Source organism: Sus scrofa, chromosome 3 (genome assembly GCF_054392235.1).
Source record: "Sus scrofa isolate SSC_HxYL_T2T_F1_AM1 chromosome 3, Sscrofa_HxYL_maternal_Yorkshire_Landrace_v2.0, whole genome shotgun sequence".
Lineage (NCBI taxonomy): Eukaryota > Metazoa > Chordata > Mammalia > Artiodactyla > Suidae > Sus > Sus scrofa.
The window spans coordinates 120140296-120155501 of record NC_139385.1 but is presented as its reverse complement, the minus strand read 5'-3'; the positions used below and the strand labels follow the sequence as shown (position 1 = coordinate 120155501).

At 42.7% G+C, this 15206-nt stretch overlaps 1 protein-coding gene across 6 annotated transcripts in view; it reads right to left on the bottom strand.

The window, feature by feature from the left end:
* The window catches only part of XDH (xanthine dehydrogenase), a 125130-nt gene extending 113582 nt beyond the window's left edge, over positions 1-11548 (bottom strand). The window contains exons 1-2 of one of the 6 annotated variants that reach the window (XM_085015594.1): positions 11409-11548; positions 2596-2673 (exon numbers count right to left, since the gene is read on the bottom strand). The gene's annotated coding sequence lies outside the window, so the exon portion shown is untranslated. Of the gene's footprint in view, positions 1-2595; positions 2674-2839; positions 2940-3586; positions 3864-11408 lie in introns of those variants that run through there. The other 5 variants (XM_085015599.1, XM_085015597.1, XM_085015595.1 and 2 more) reach the window with 5 other exon arrangements.
* Positions 11549-15206: the final 3658 nt, after the last annotated feature.

Below are 15206 nucleotides of genomic sequence, written 5' to 3'. Positions count from 1 at the left end.
CTGAAGACTGTTGGCTGGGATTTTAACTTTTAGAACCACCTGGGACTGGCCTGGGCCGACTGGGCCAGACGGTCATGCTACACACCTACCGCATTTAAGTGTATTAGTTACTCTGACTCACTGACTGAGAAACCCATAAGGTTGCCAGATTTGAATTAGGCCATGAGCAAGAGAGGCCTCTGCAATTAGCTCAATTAATGAAAGCTGCTCAGCTACTTGGGCCTCATAACCCAGATGCAGATCCTGTAATGATCCCAGCATCTGCGGCAGATAAAAATACTGTATGGAATTTCTGGTCAGCCCCAGTAGAGGTACCAAACCCTAAGGTTTTGGAGCAAAGCCATGTCCTCCTCTTCAAATGTCTATTCTCCTTTGAGGAAGAGCTTCTGGTTTACCATCGAGCCCTAGCTGAGACTCAATGCCTGACCCTGGAGCCCAAGATACAAGTCCATCACAGCTGTTCATTATGAGCTGAGTATTATCTGAATCCCAGGTCACAGCAGCGGGCAAGCATGACCCCAGGCTGTAATTGAGTAGAAATGGTTCTAAAGCATAAGTAAGTTGGACGAACAGGTGGCCCAGTCTCCCATGGCACCTACTCCAGCTATATTGCTGCTACAATTGGAATCACATTTGATTAAGCTTCCAAAAATGCACAGTCATTCTCCAAGACCTATCTGCCTTCTGGCCAGACCAATAGGCAAATTAGGTGGGGATATGGAAGGAATCACCATTTCCACATCTTGCCAACATTAGATGGTGGCACCAGCAATTGCATTCACCCCGGGGATTGGTGGGAGAGGAAATTCCAGTGTCTTCTGCTTGGATCGCCCTAGGATAGAAGCCCTCAGTCCAGAAGCAATGGAACCAGCATGGTGATTCTGCCACTTCCTAGTGAGCCTATGCCAATCACGTATTCGGGAATTTAGGAAATAACCCAAGGTAAATTCAAAGATTTTCTAGGCCTACTGTGAGATGGATTTAGATTAAAAACTCCATTTATCACCCAGCCTCCACAAGCTGCCCCTCTGGCAGACTATGGATGCATTTCAGGGCCCCCAGGATAAACATTAATTCTGATATATTATCTACAAGTCCTACAGATATTGTTATTTTTCTTTCTTCAATTTACTGTTATCCTGAAATGTGAATGTAGGTCCTTTGGAGAAAGTCTTGGAAGAATATTTACACTATATAACTGTGGTAGTGTCAGAGGCTCCTTCTTCAAAGAGACTCGGTCTCTCCTTCTTTCAAGAGGCCCCAAGTCAAAGTTCCTGTGGCTCAGCAGGTTAGGAACCCAACTAGTATCCATGAGGACACAGGTTCGATCCCTGGCCTTGGTCAGCGGGTTAAAGATCGGGCATTGCCACAAGTTTGCAGATGCGGCTTAGATCCGGTGTGGCTATGGCTGTGGCGTAGGCCAGCAGCTGCAGCTCCTATTCAACCCCTAGCCTGGGAACTTCCATATGCAGTCCTTTGGCCCTAAAAAGACCAAAATAAATAAATAAATAAAAAGAGGCCCGAAGTGATTGAACTGGCTTAAGTCTGGGATCAGAGTGAGAGGACACAATCCTACAATAGCGACACAAGATCAGTATCCAGTCTCAAATGTTTCTAATTACATCTACTACTTTAGTTGGCTGCCCAACTCTCAGTCCTAAGGATACTGATCAAACTGTCCCAATGGGTCACAACATTGAGATTGCTGTTCCACCCCCTACCGACCATTTCAATAACTGGGCCATGCTGTCTCAGAAGTGCTGACACTTGGTCTCAGTCCCTCTGCGGGTGTGGTGTAAAGTGGTCTCTATCACTTTCATGCCCAGCAGCAAGAGGCAGACCATGCAGACCTCTACAGAATGATGCTGTTTGTCTCCTCAGTGCATTTCTCCACGCTTTGGGTCTTCCTGGGGACATAGTGGAATGGAGAAGGGTCACAACTGAAAACTGTATTTCAGTCTTCCTCCCCCCAAGCCTTTGGATTTCTCCCTTTCTGTTACACCAAAGAAGTTATAGCACCTCAGCTTCACTGAATTAGGCCACTATTGGGTCCAGATTTTAGTCAAATAAACAAGCAAACTGATAGTGCCCACTCCAGCTGCTCAAGATAACACAGATTTCAAAATCTCTGGTAATGGCCCCTATAGCAATAGATGCAGCTGAATCCAACATGAGGTACCACTGTCAGTCAAGATTTAGTGAGAAAAACAGAAAGCATGCCAGATCTCCCTGGACCTTGTATCTGACTCTCAGCTTTTTTAAAATCACACCTCTTAGCCTTTCATCCTCACCTCAGCCCTTCCAGCCCCCCACCTTCCTTGCACCAACTTCTCAGCAAAGCCCTGCAGTGAATGGGTCACAATCCTTCAAACGTATTCTCACTTTTTATTATTCTCCAGGTAGTAACAGAAAGAATACAAATCTTGGAGTTAGCCAGTTCATCTTTCAAAGTCTCAAACCATTCATCAAAAGTACGGACACAGCATCTACTTATCAAGGTTTTACTACATTAAATGGGATAAAAATATACAAAATGCCTGACTATAGTCAGTTCTCAATAAATGTTTCCTTTCCCACTCCCCCCCCAATACTTACTTCTCCTTTCTTCTTTTTCTTATCCTGTTTTCTTCTTGAATCAAGAGTCAACTTTGTATACACTCAGCCAAAGGAGATCTGCCAAAATAAAATGGAAATTGAAGCAGATCGCCAAGCTGTTTTGACTTTCTCAAACCCTGCTTTTAATGATGTGAAGTAAGACTCTCAGGTTAAAGCAGCAAATGGTGCTATTTGAGACTAACTTAATTTAATTCTTTGGCTTTGCTTAGTTGAAGAGACCTACCTGCCCAGCCTGAATTACTGTTAAGTGACCAGTTTCTTCTGTTGCCAAAAGTAATAAGATCTCAGAAATATGGCAGCTCAGAGAGGAGAATTCAATGTGCAGTTGATTTCATCTGATAGGATACTTAAATCTCAGTGCCTGCAGAGAAACTCTATTTTGTTGAAATATGAGTGTATTTGGCTCATACCATCTTTTTATTTATATAATATAGCTTAGTATAGTGAAAAAGAAAAAAAAATATTATACAGAGATCTTTCCAAAGAAACCTATTCTTAAAATGCATCCCCCATTTTATGATAGGAAATCAGGGAGCAGTACATAAAATTTTATAAGGGAGTGGAGACTCCTGAAAAAATTAAGTTCCTGGAGATCTTTATATCTGGGGAAAAAATACATTTGTAAATACAGCCAGCAAACTGCAGGCAGACAAGGTGATTTGTGGTTCAGTTTAGCAGCGCAGAGCCCTGGTTACACCCGCAAAACATTATTAGGAAACTGAAACAGATTAAACAGGCTATCACTTAGCAGCAGTTTTCTTTCTTTATAATCTATTCCTACATGTTATTTATCCCTGATTTAAGAATATAATAAATTCTCATTTGGAGCTTTCAAAAGCATTCTCTGCTGTTTTGTTTATAAGGAATCAGCTGTTGAGGCTCAGGAGTGGGATCTTGGTATCCCTCTTGCATGGAGCTGAGGCTACTAACCCAGAACCCAGTGTTTCCAAAGCCTGGTACCATCTCTTACCTGGAAGCACAGCTCAGGAAGGAGCTAAATCCCCCTCAGTGTGAGCAACTCCCCACTTCCTGGGCACTTTACCCCACCCCCACTGGAATAAGTCTCCGGTGCAGAAGGGTAACACATAGCTCCTATCAAAACAGACAAAGCTTTACTTAACAAAAACCCGAGTAAGTGGAGCCAACCAAGAAAGCAGAAACCACTGAGCAAACGCGGGTGGTTTGTTCGCTGAGCTCAGGTGGCGTCTTACCACAGTCTTTGGACCAGTTATGCTCTAAGTTCTCTCTCTAAATGCAAACTCATCAGGCAGCTTATTTACCATGTTTAATTAACATAATTAACAACAACAGGGGGAGAAAGCAGCAACCACAAATACTAAAAGGAACCAGTCTTTAAAAAGTTGACTTCATTTTCCTTCATTTAGAGTTTGAGCTAAAGCAATGTAAAGCCCACATTTCCTATATTATTATTATTATTATTATTTTTCTTTTGTCTTTTTAGGGCCGCACCCATGGCATGTGGAGGTTCCCAGGCTAGGGGTCTAATTGGAGCTGTAGCTGCTGGCCTACACCAGGGCCACAGCAACGCAGGATCTGTGCCACGTCTGCGAACTACACCACAGTTCACAGCAATGCCAGATCCTTAACCCACTGAGAGAGGCTGGGGATCAAACCCTCAACCTCATGGTTCCTAGTCGGATTCATTTCTGCTGTGCCACGACGGGAACTCCCGACATTCCCTATATTATTGCAATAATATTTATATTTTTTACACACACAGTGAATAATTCTGAAAAATTTTAAAAAAGCACCAGCATTTTTCCAGACCAATTTCCATTGGATAGAGCATATGCTTAGAATAAAGGGGGTCCCCCACTTATTGTTAGCATGTGGAAATCCAGGTTTAAAGGATAAATGAAAATCTGGATATTGTGTTATTTTTATTATGAATACTATTTCACCTAAACAAACAAAATATTCCCAGTGCTCCATAATTTGCAACTTCTGATTTAGCCAATCACTCTGACATTAGAGGCCCCCTGAAATTGGGGAGCAATTGAGGTCCCAGGCCAGTCATTGATATAGTGACCAAAGGAGGACGAGGAATGAAAGGACAATTATGAGTTCAGCTTGGGGCCACCAAGTTTGGAAGAAGTCAGGGATCTGAGGACATTTTCCTGGGAGCAGACCAATTCTTAGGAGGCAGGAAAAGGAGGAATGGAGGCTGAGAATTAACCACCCAAGAAGTGGGAGGAAAACCAAGTAGGAGGCAATCACAAACACCAAGAGAGAAGAGGGGGTTAAGGAGGGAAAAGCGGGTGAGCGAAATCCTACTTGGAGGTAAAATCCCTTCTTTGCTCTCTTAGTTTGGGCTGCTGTAACAAAAATGCCATGATCTGGGTGGCTTAAACAACAGACATGTATTTATCACTGTTCTGGAGACTAGGAAGTCCAAGACTGAAATGCCAGCCAATTCAGTTCCTGGCGAGACCCCTTTTCTGGGTTATGTCATTATATGTGGGGGGAGCAAGCTCTCTTGTGTCTCCCCTCATAAGGGCACTGATTTCATCATGAGGGCTCCATTCCCATGGCATAATCACTGTGACATAACCACCTCCTAATATCATCATAGTGGGGATTAGAGCTTCAATATATGAATTTTGGAAAGACGCAAATATGCAGTCCATAATACTTGGAAAGGATACTTCAATGCCTGCTTTATTTGGCCAATAACAGGCCCTTAAGTGGTCTGGTAAACAATCTGAAAGAGGGACCCAGTGACCCTACCTGCTGGTATTCACATGCTGTGAGGTACCTCCCCCTCTCAGAGTTGCTCTGTGGGACCAGCAACATGTGATGGAAATGAGGGTTTGTCACTTCCCAGTTTGAGTTACAGAGGACTGCGGCAATCTCTTTGTCTCTCTCTCTCTCTCTCTCTCTCTCTCTCTCTCTCTCTCCCTCTCTCTCTCTCTCTCTCTCTCTCTCTCTCTCTCTCTCTCTCTCTCTCTCTCTCGTCTCTTGCGCCAGGAGAAACAAGCTTCCACACTGTGAGAAGCCCCACAGAGAAGGAGCACATGGTGAGAACAAAAGCCTTTGAACAATGCCCAGCAAGAACTGAGAACTCAGCCAAGCACTTGAGGGAACACGGAAGTCCACTCCAGCCTCAGCTGAACCTTGTGATCATCACAGCTCAACTGGCAACTTTATCATAAGCGTGTGAGAAACCCTGAGCCGGAACCTCCCAGCCAAGCTGCTTCCATATTCCTGATCCTCAGAAAACATTCATTGTTATAAACTGCTACGTGTAGGATGATTTGTTCTGCAGCAGCATATAACTAACACCATGAGAGCCATTTCAGTGAAGGGATGGGGTGGAATCCAAGACACGTTAGGATTAATAGTGATTTGTACTAGAGAAAATGGAAAAAAGAAAATGTAGATGAGCACTTCCAAGACCTTGACTACAAGGAATTGACAGGTGACTGACAAAAATAGCAAGGATTTGGCATCGGAAAATAGTTTGATTGTTTCTGTTCTTTAATGGAAGAGGCTTGACCATGTTTTTATTTTGAAAGGGAAAAGCCCATAGAGAGCAGAGTTTGATGATAAGGCTCACGTGGGGATACTGATGTTTCGAGGTCCTTGTAGAGGCAGAGGAAAGAGGTGCATGCTTTCACAGTGGCAAGAAGACAGTGAGGACACAGTACAGGTCACCAAAGCAGTGGGAAGGAGGAAGAAGCCAAAAATCCTGATGGCTCCAGCATGTTTGAATCTACCTCTTGCTGGTTCTAAGCCACTGATATAAATAGACTGTCTCTAAGTACCTAGTCTTTCCAGGTTACAAGAACCACCATGTACTTCCCCGCTCTTCACACAAGAAGTAGCGACCCTGGAAATCAAAGTGTAAGAAAGGAATAAATTCACAACCTGAACAGTTTCTATCTTGTTCTAGGCATATTGTTTCATGTGATCAGAGCGAGAGGTGTCGAAGAGTGTAGAAGGCACATGGTTTGGGGGCAGATCAATAGAGAGAGATCCTCTCTGGACGACAGTGAAGTCATTAAATAAAAGGAATGGGCAAGTGATTCCAAGCCCATCAGTTTAGCTTTTATGATAATCCTCTCCCAGCCTGAACTTTCCCTCCTTCGTGCTCTCATTCGCTGTTCACCTCCCCCTGGGATGCTCTTCGTGCTGCCCTGTGCCCTAGTTCTGCAAGATCTCTCCTAACCAGTTCAAAGGCTTCATTTTCTCTGAATGCTGGCCCCTGGTTTTGACATCTCATCCTCTGATCCCTATAGCATGTTCTCTAAATGTGTGATTTTTTGTGTGTGGCTTAGTTCTTTGTATACTTGTAATTCTGCCCCAGTGACATATGCAGACATATGTCCACAAATGGTCTTTTCCCAATAGCAGCTTTTTTCACAATAGCCACAAATAGAAATGACCCTCATGTCCATCAATAAGTTAAATCAATTCAGTATACCCATACCATAAAATAATACCCCCTTGAAAAATAATCAATTACCAATACACTCAAGACCACAGGTGACTCTGTATATATACTTGTGTTCCATAGGAATCTGTGTCAGCAGGTTGCAAATGGTCAATCACATGTTCAGCAGTCTTGGATACCCACCATCTATTTCTACCCATCTCTTGTAGGTTTTAGTATTCTTTTGAATGGTTTTGGCTGGCTTGAAAGCTCATTTTGTTGTTTCCTCTTGTTTGGAAACCCCTTATTCTGTCCCCTGACCTGGTGAGAAGTTTGTAAGTCAAGTAAGAAGGCACAAGTAAACTGACTTAGGTGACCTCTGCACCAGACCTTAACAGGAAAACCCCTCCCTCCTTTAGTCTTTGATGGGCTTTTTCTTGACTTGCCATCTCTTAACCTTTCTCACCTGGGAGGCTGAGAAATAGGGAGTGGTCCAGGAAAAGGGATCAAAAAGCCCCTTTACTTGCTTTTAAGGTCGGCATTAACCGACTCCGAAGCCCAGTAGTCACATATTTGAGGGGAAAACTGCAATAATACAATGGGTTTGCCGGGAGAGTCTCTTCTCCGTAGCTCTCTGGGGAGCCCTGGTGGCCACTGTGGCAAATCAGGAAATCCTGGGAGCTGGCAAAAGATCAGCTCTGTTGAACAAACAGCTGACATAAGAATTAATTCGCATTCCCCAGACTTGTGTTCACTTCTACAACAATAGAGGCACCATGAGGACAAAAACAGCATGACAAGCATCTGACGACAATCCAGTCTTCTTTCCCAAAGCACTTTCTTTCTCTTGCCCAACCCTGGAGACATCAGCTTAGGCTGATTCAACAGGCAGTGACCTGGCCCTTTTAGAAGAGGATCAATTAGAAAACCAGCATTAAACTATTCTTCATTCCGGGCTGCAGCGATGTAAGGCACCCATTAATAAAACAGAGTCACATTTATTATCCATTAATAAAATGGATAGAATAAAAGGAAAGACTCAGAATAAATTAGCTGTCATACTGATTATGATTTTTTTGCACAAATTGTGGGCTCTGTTTCTGATCCTGAAAACGAACTTAATAGAAAGAAGGCTGAGAGGAATTACACCAGGTGTCCCTTTATTTGATACTTTGGTTCCAAAGCACTTTGCTCTCCACCTAAGCTTCAGATGTTTGTTTACTGGGGAAAATCTTCAGTAAGCCAGGAAGGGTCCTTTAAACACACATTCCCTCCTCCTCGTTGCAGCATTCTAAGCAGGCAAGTTACCTGGTACAAAGATAAGCCTGAGGGGCAGGATGCCCCGCATGGTTTTAAGTTCTCTTAGGAGGTTATGAAACTGATAGTTTATAGAATAGAGAACCCTACCCACTACTCCATCAGGTATATCCTCGGTCAGATACCTACACTTCCAGGAAGGAAAAGTTCTGCTAATTATGCTGGTGGGAGGCAAACTAGGTCCTGGTCTACCACAGGCATTAGGTCTATACCTGATGAGCTAAGGACTGTTTGCGGGAAAGTGTTCATGAACTTGCAGGTCCCTGAAGGGAACTCCTTCATACTCCATGAATACAACAAATCTACAACGACGTATGAAATAATTCCCTCAGGAAGGGACCTGAAAACCGGATGAACAGAGCCTCACAACAAAGGATACAGAGACAGCATTGAGATGGGTAGGAGAGGCAGAGATAGGATCTTGCCAAGGAAAAACCCACATCCCAGCCACAACAATCCACTCTAGGGAGGGAGCACAACAGTAAAAAACCTTTTCCCTGAGAAGCAAGGAATTTGAGCTTCACATCAGGCACCTCAACCCCTATATCACACACAGAAGAGACAAGCCCTCAAAACACCAAGCTTTGATAATCAAGAAGGAACATACCCAGGAAAACTAGAGAAGTACAGAGAACAACAACAAAAAAATACTGTTAAAGGGCTTGCATACAGGCTCACTCAACAAAAACCAGTGCAAAAACACCAGACTGAAAAGCACATGAACAGTAAATGAAGGGAACCCACTTACTAATCTTGAAGCATCTGCCAAAAAGTCAGGAACCAGTTAGGACACTCCCTGGGACAGTCCCTGGCCAGAGCCATTTATGTGATCTCAGGCTGCCTTGATAATACCAGCACTGGTGGGCAGCATTTTGGAATCCTCTAACCTGTTAGCATCGGTGGGTATGACATTTCGAGAGCCCTGCCCACTCCTGCACATCCTCCATAAGGCCTCACAGCCAAATGAGAAACAGTTTGACCCACCAATACCCCATGGGCAGCTATGGTACCACTATAGCACAAGGACACACACAGCCTACCTAGGAGACATTCCTTAAACACCTGGCTTTGGTGGTGAGGCAGGATTGCACTTCTGAGCCCAGAGGACATCTCACATTAAAAGGAATACGAAACCTAGGAATAAATCTACCTGGAGGCAAAAGATCTGTACTCCAAAAACTATAAGATACTGATGAAAGAAATTGAAGGTGACACAAATAAATGGAAAGATATACCATGTCCTTTGATTGGAAGAATTAATATTGTTAAAATGATCATACCACCCAAGGCAATCTTACAGATTCAATGCAATCCCTATCAAATTACCATGGCATTTTTCACAGAACTAGAACAAAAAAAAATTTTAAGTTTGTATGGAAACGCAAAAGACCTGAACAGCCAAAACAATCTTGAGAAAGAAGAATGGAGCTAGAGGACTCAAGCTCCCTGGCTTCAGACTGCACTGCAAAGCTATAGTCATCAAAACAATACGTAAAAATAAATAAATAAATAAATAATTAAAATTAAAAATATATATATGTTATGGGCACAAAAACAGAAATATAGATCAGTGGAACAGGGCAGAAAGCCCAGAAGTAAACCCAAGCATCTATGGTCAATTCAACTATGACAAAGGAGGCAAGAATATATAGTGGAAAAAAGACAGTCTCTTCAATAAGGGGTGCTGGGGAAATTGGACAACTACATGTAAAAGAATGAATTAGAACATTCTCGGACATCATGTACAAAAATAAACTCAAAATGGATTAAAGACCTAAAAGTAAGTCTGGACACTATAAAACTCCCAGAGGAAAACACAGAATACTCTTTGACATAAATCGAAGCAATATTTTTTTGGCTCTGTCTCCTAGAGTAATGGAAATAAAAACAAAAATAAACAAATGGAACCTAATTAAATGTAGAAGTTTTCTCTAACAGCAAAGAAAACCATAAACAAAAATGAAAAAACAACCTATGCCTGGGCGAAAATACTTGCAAATGATGCTACCAACAAGGGATTAATTTCAAAAAAAATATACAAACAGCTCATACAACTTAATCTCAAAAGACCAAGTAACTCAATCAAAAAATAAGCAATAAACCTAAACCGACATTTCTCCAAAAAAGACATACAAACAGCCAACAGGTACATGAAAAGATTCTCAATACCATTAATTATTTGAGAAACATAAAACACAATTAAATGAGGTATCACTTCACACCAGTCAGAATGGCCCTCACTAAAAAGTCTACAAATAATAAATGCCAGAGAGGGTATGGCATTCCTACACTCTTGATGGGAATGTAAATTTGGATCACTATGGAAAACAGTATGGAGGTTCCTTAAAAAACTAAAAACAGAGCTCCCATATGATCCAGCAATCCCACTCCTGGGCATTTATCTGGAGAAAACCATAATTCATAAAGATACATGCATCCCAGTGCTGATCACAGCACTATTGACAATAGACAAGACATGGAAGCAACCTAAATGTCCATCAACAAATGCAGGGATACATATAGTGGAATACTACTCAGCCATAAAAAGTAAAATTATACCATTTGCAGCAACATGGCTAGACCTAGAAATTGTCATACTAAGTGAAATTAAGTCAAAGAAATACAAATATCATATGATATCACTTATATGTGGAATCTGAAAAAAAGATACAAATGAACTTATTTACAAAACAGAAAGAGACCCACAGACAGAAAACAAATTTATGGTAGCAAAGGGGAAAGAGGGAGGGGAGGGACAAATTAGGAGGCTGGGATTAACATATACAGGTTACTATATATAAAACAGATAATTCTTAAGAATACCAGCAGCACCCACAGGACCTGGCAGGCTGAGCTGCAGGCGTGAGGCGGGGGACCCTTTGGAGGCATTGGAGCTGCCAAGGCCTTGGCAGGACCACACCTGCAGTGGTCTCCAGCCTCCAAGCCCCACTGCAGCTGGTAGTCGGCCAGAGCAGGAAGGGGGAGGGCGGACCTGCCCCAGGCCACAGCCATGACCTCCAACATAGAGAACATGCCCCCATCATCTGCCTGGTGTTCAAGGAGGTGACGCCGCTGGACCCACCTGATGGCTTCAAGGTCCTTCCCAACGAGGAGGACCTCACTGACCTGCAGGTCACCACCGAGGGCCCTGAGGGAACCCCATACACAGAGGCCTATTCAGCATAACTCTGACGGGGAAGGACGTTCCTGCCTCCCCACCCATAGGCTACTTCTGACCAAAGTTTTCCACCCAAATTTGGGTGCCAAGTTTGCTGGAGAGGAACTGGACAGCTGAGCTGGGCATGGGGTCTGCTGCTGACCATCAAGAGCCTGCCCAGTCACCCTCACTCTGAGACTGCCCTGCAGACCAGGCAGCTGCTTGCTGTTGGAGAACTAAGAGGAGCACGCTGAGCACCTGCTCCCAGAGATCTCTGCGGGGGGAGGGCTGCGGGACCTGCCGGCCACCAAGCCCATGGGCCAGTGGGATGAGAAGCTAGGGGCCAGCCGGGAAAAAGATTATCAAAAAGCAGCGCTGCAGGCAGCTCTAGCGGGCTCTCCTCCCTTCCTCTCACAACTGCCCTTCACCTGGCCCCAACACTATCTCCAAACTTATTTAAATTATGGGTGGAGTAGGGGAGGGCATGGGGACACTGGGACCTGGATTTGTTTTTCTAAATAAGTTTGGGGGGGGGGGAAGATAACCAATACGGACGAACTGTATAGCACAGGGAATTATTATCTTGTAATAATGTAATTGGGAAAGAATCTGAAAAAGAATATATATGTATGTATAACTGAATCTCTTTGCTTTGCACTTGAAAATAACACGGCATTGTAAATTAAATATACTTCCATTAAAAATATAAACAAATAAAAATGTCAATTTTTTTTTTTTTTTGTCTTTTTAGGGCCGAACCCCCGGCATATGGAGGTCTAGTCCAAGCTGTAGCTGCTGGCCTGTTACACCACAGTTCACAGCAATGCCAGATCCTTAACCCACTGAGCAAGGCCAGGGATTGAACCTGCATCCTCATGGATACCATTCAGATTCGTTTCCACTGAGCCTCAATGGGAACTCCCCCCAAATTTTTTTTGAATAATTTTTTAAAAAAAGAATTTACATGGAAAGGCAAAGAACTTACAATAGACAGAACAATTTTGAAAACGACAAACAGAGTCAGAGTATCCTGCTATTTGATATCAAAACTTACAAATCTAAACTTAGGACAGTGTGGTATTGGTAAAAAGACAGACACACAAAGAGATGAACAGAATGAGTATAGAAATAGACCTCATGATTAGAGTCAACAGGCTCTTGGCAAATGTACAAAACAAATCAGTGGAGAAGAGAGTTGTTTCAACAGATGGTATTGGAGCAACTAGACATTCATGTGTGAAAAAAGGTCATCTCATCTCATACCTCACATCTTACAACAAATTAACTCAAAATGGATTATAGACCTAAATGAAAAACATAAAACTGCAAAACAACTAGGAGAAAGTAACGATGCAGCCACTTTGGGAAAAGTTTGACAGTTTCTTCTTTCTTAAATAAAATTTTTAAACCAAAAAAAAAAAAAATAGTTTCACCCACTTCAGTTTCAGAAACAGTTTGGCAGTTTCCTGTAAATATATGCCTATCACAACCCAGCAATCCTTTGCATTTACCCAAAATAAATTAAACTTATGTTGTACGAAAATCTGTGCATAAATGTTTATAACAGCCATGGAGTTTCCATTGCGGCTCAGCAGTAATGAACCCAACAATATCCATGAGGATGAGGGTTCAATCCCCAGCCTTGATCACTGGGTTAAGGATCCAGTGTTGCCATGAACTGTGGTGTAAGTCACAGACATGTCTCAGTTCTGGCATTGATGTGGCTGTGGCTGTGGCTAGCAAGTGCAGCTCTGATTCGCCCCCTAGCCTGGGAACATCCATATGCCACAGGTGTGGCCCTAAAAAGAAAAAAAAAAAAAAGGTTTATAACAGCTTATTTATAATTATCAAAAACTAGCAACAAAATGCACACGTTTGTATACGGAATGGATGGTCAACAGGGACCTGCTGTATAGCAAGGAGAGCGGTACCCAATATTCTGTGATAACCTGTATGGAAAAAGAATCTAAAAAAAAAAAAAAGAAATACATGTATGTGTGTGTGTGTGTATATATGTGTGTGTGTGTGTGTGTGTGTGTGTGTGTGTGTGTGTGTGTGTATTTCCGAATCACTTTATCATACAGCAGAAATTAACTCAACATTGTAAATCAACTTCAAAATGAAAAAAAAAAAGTAACAGCCCAAATGTCCATTGACGTGTGAAAGGATAAACAAAATGTGATCTATGCTGGCAAATTCAGTGCAGTATTACTTGGCAATAATAGGGAACAAACTACTGATGCACACAACCACACAGATGTCTCTCAGGACTGCTGCGTTATGCCAAGGGATGGAATCCACACATAATAGGATACACACTGTATGATGCCATTTAGGGAAAATGCAAACTAACCTAGAGTGAGGAAAACCACTTCAGTGGTTGTGACCAGGGGTGGAGGGAAGAAGGAACAACAGAGAGGCCTAAGGAATCTTTGGAGGATGAGAAAATATTCCATATCTTGATTGAGTAGTAGTTTCACTGGTGTATGTAACTATCAAACTCATAATATACACACTTGAAACAAATGCAATTTGTGGTAAATAAATAATATCTCAAGTTGAAATGGGACAGTCATCTCTAACATTTTGCTTTCTTAACTTTGTTCTTCTAAAAATAAAGAAAAAATTTTGTCTAATAAAGTGATTTATCTAATCAAGTTGCTGATATATCATATTTTTAGAACTTCTCCTCTGTCACAGTTTCTCCATCTTTTTTCCTTGGCTAGCTTCCTTATATTCACGTAGTGCAAGTATTTTAAAGCACTAACCCCACTTCTGTAGACAGAAGTTCTGCAGCCAATGCCCAGAACCCGGTGCTCCAAGAGATTCAGCTTTCCCTGGAACTGAGCTAAACTTCTTGGGTCCTACATTTCTCCATCCACTCATATCCAGGTGTTACTGGCTCGGACCCAAAGCCTAGTGCAACTGAATTATTGATGCCTTGAGAGATTCTAGGCAGGGCTGCACTGATTTCCATGAACCAGCTGGAACTGCAGGCTAGGTTGACCGAGGAAAACATGTCAACTAGGAATTTTGTCTTCAATGTCTAGCACTTAGAGCCACAAACTTAGAAAGGGATCTAAACCCTGGCTTCCATTCAACCTGACCTTCCCCAATCATCTTCCAGCCATTTTTTTTTTTTTCTCCATACCAAGCAGCATATGGAATTGCCTGGGCCAGCAATCGAATTTGAGGTGCAGATGAGACCTGTGCTATAGCTGCACTTCTGCAAAGCCAGATCCTTAACCCACCATACTGCTGGAGAGACAATACTGGATCCTTAACCCACCGCGCCTTCCAGCCTCTTCTTGAATGCTCCAGTGATGGGGAACTCACAGCCAGGTTCTCTGTCTTCCTTATAGCTCATCAAATCTCTCTCCCTAGAGGTTTACCACTTGCTTCATTTCCGGCCTCTCTCCCCAGTTCATGGGGTGCCCATAATTCTCATTCCAACCCCAATTGCCCACAGTCTCTACTGTGCATCTAGGCAGTCCACACCAGAGGGTACTGCCTAGTCTCCCTTCTGCCAGGTCCTCCTCTGCTCCTATTTCTTTGCCCTGTGGCAAGCAGACCCTGTGACAAGGGGTCAACCAGACAAACTAATCCCTGCCAAGAGATATTTAACCAAATGTCATTTCAGGCCACTTGCCTCTTTAATCCAACTTTAAAAAGGTAAATACCTAGAGTTAGAATTGCTGGGTTATATGGTAACCTATGTTTAAC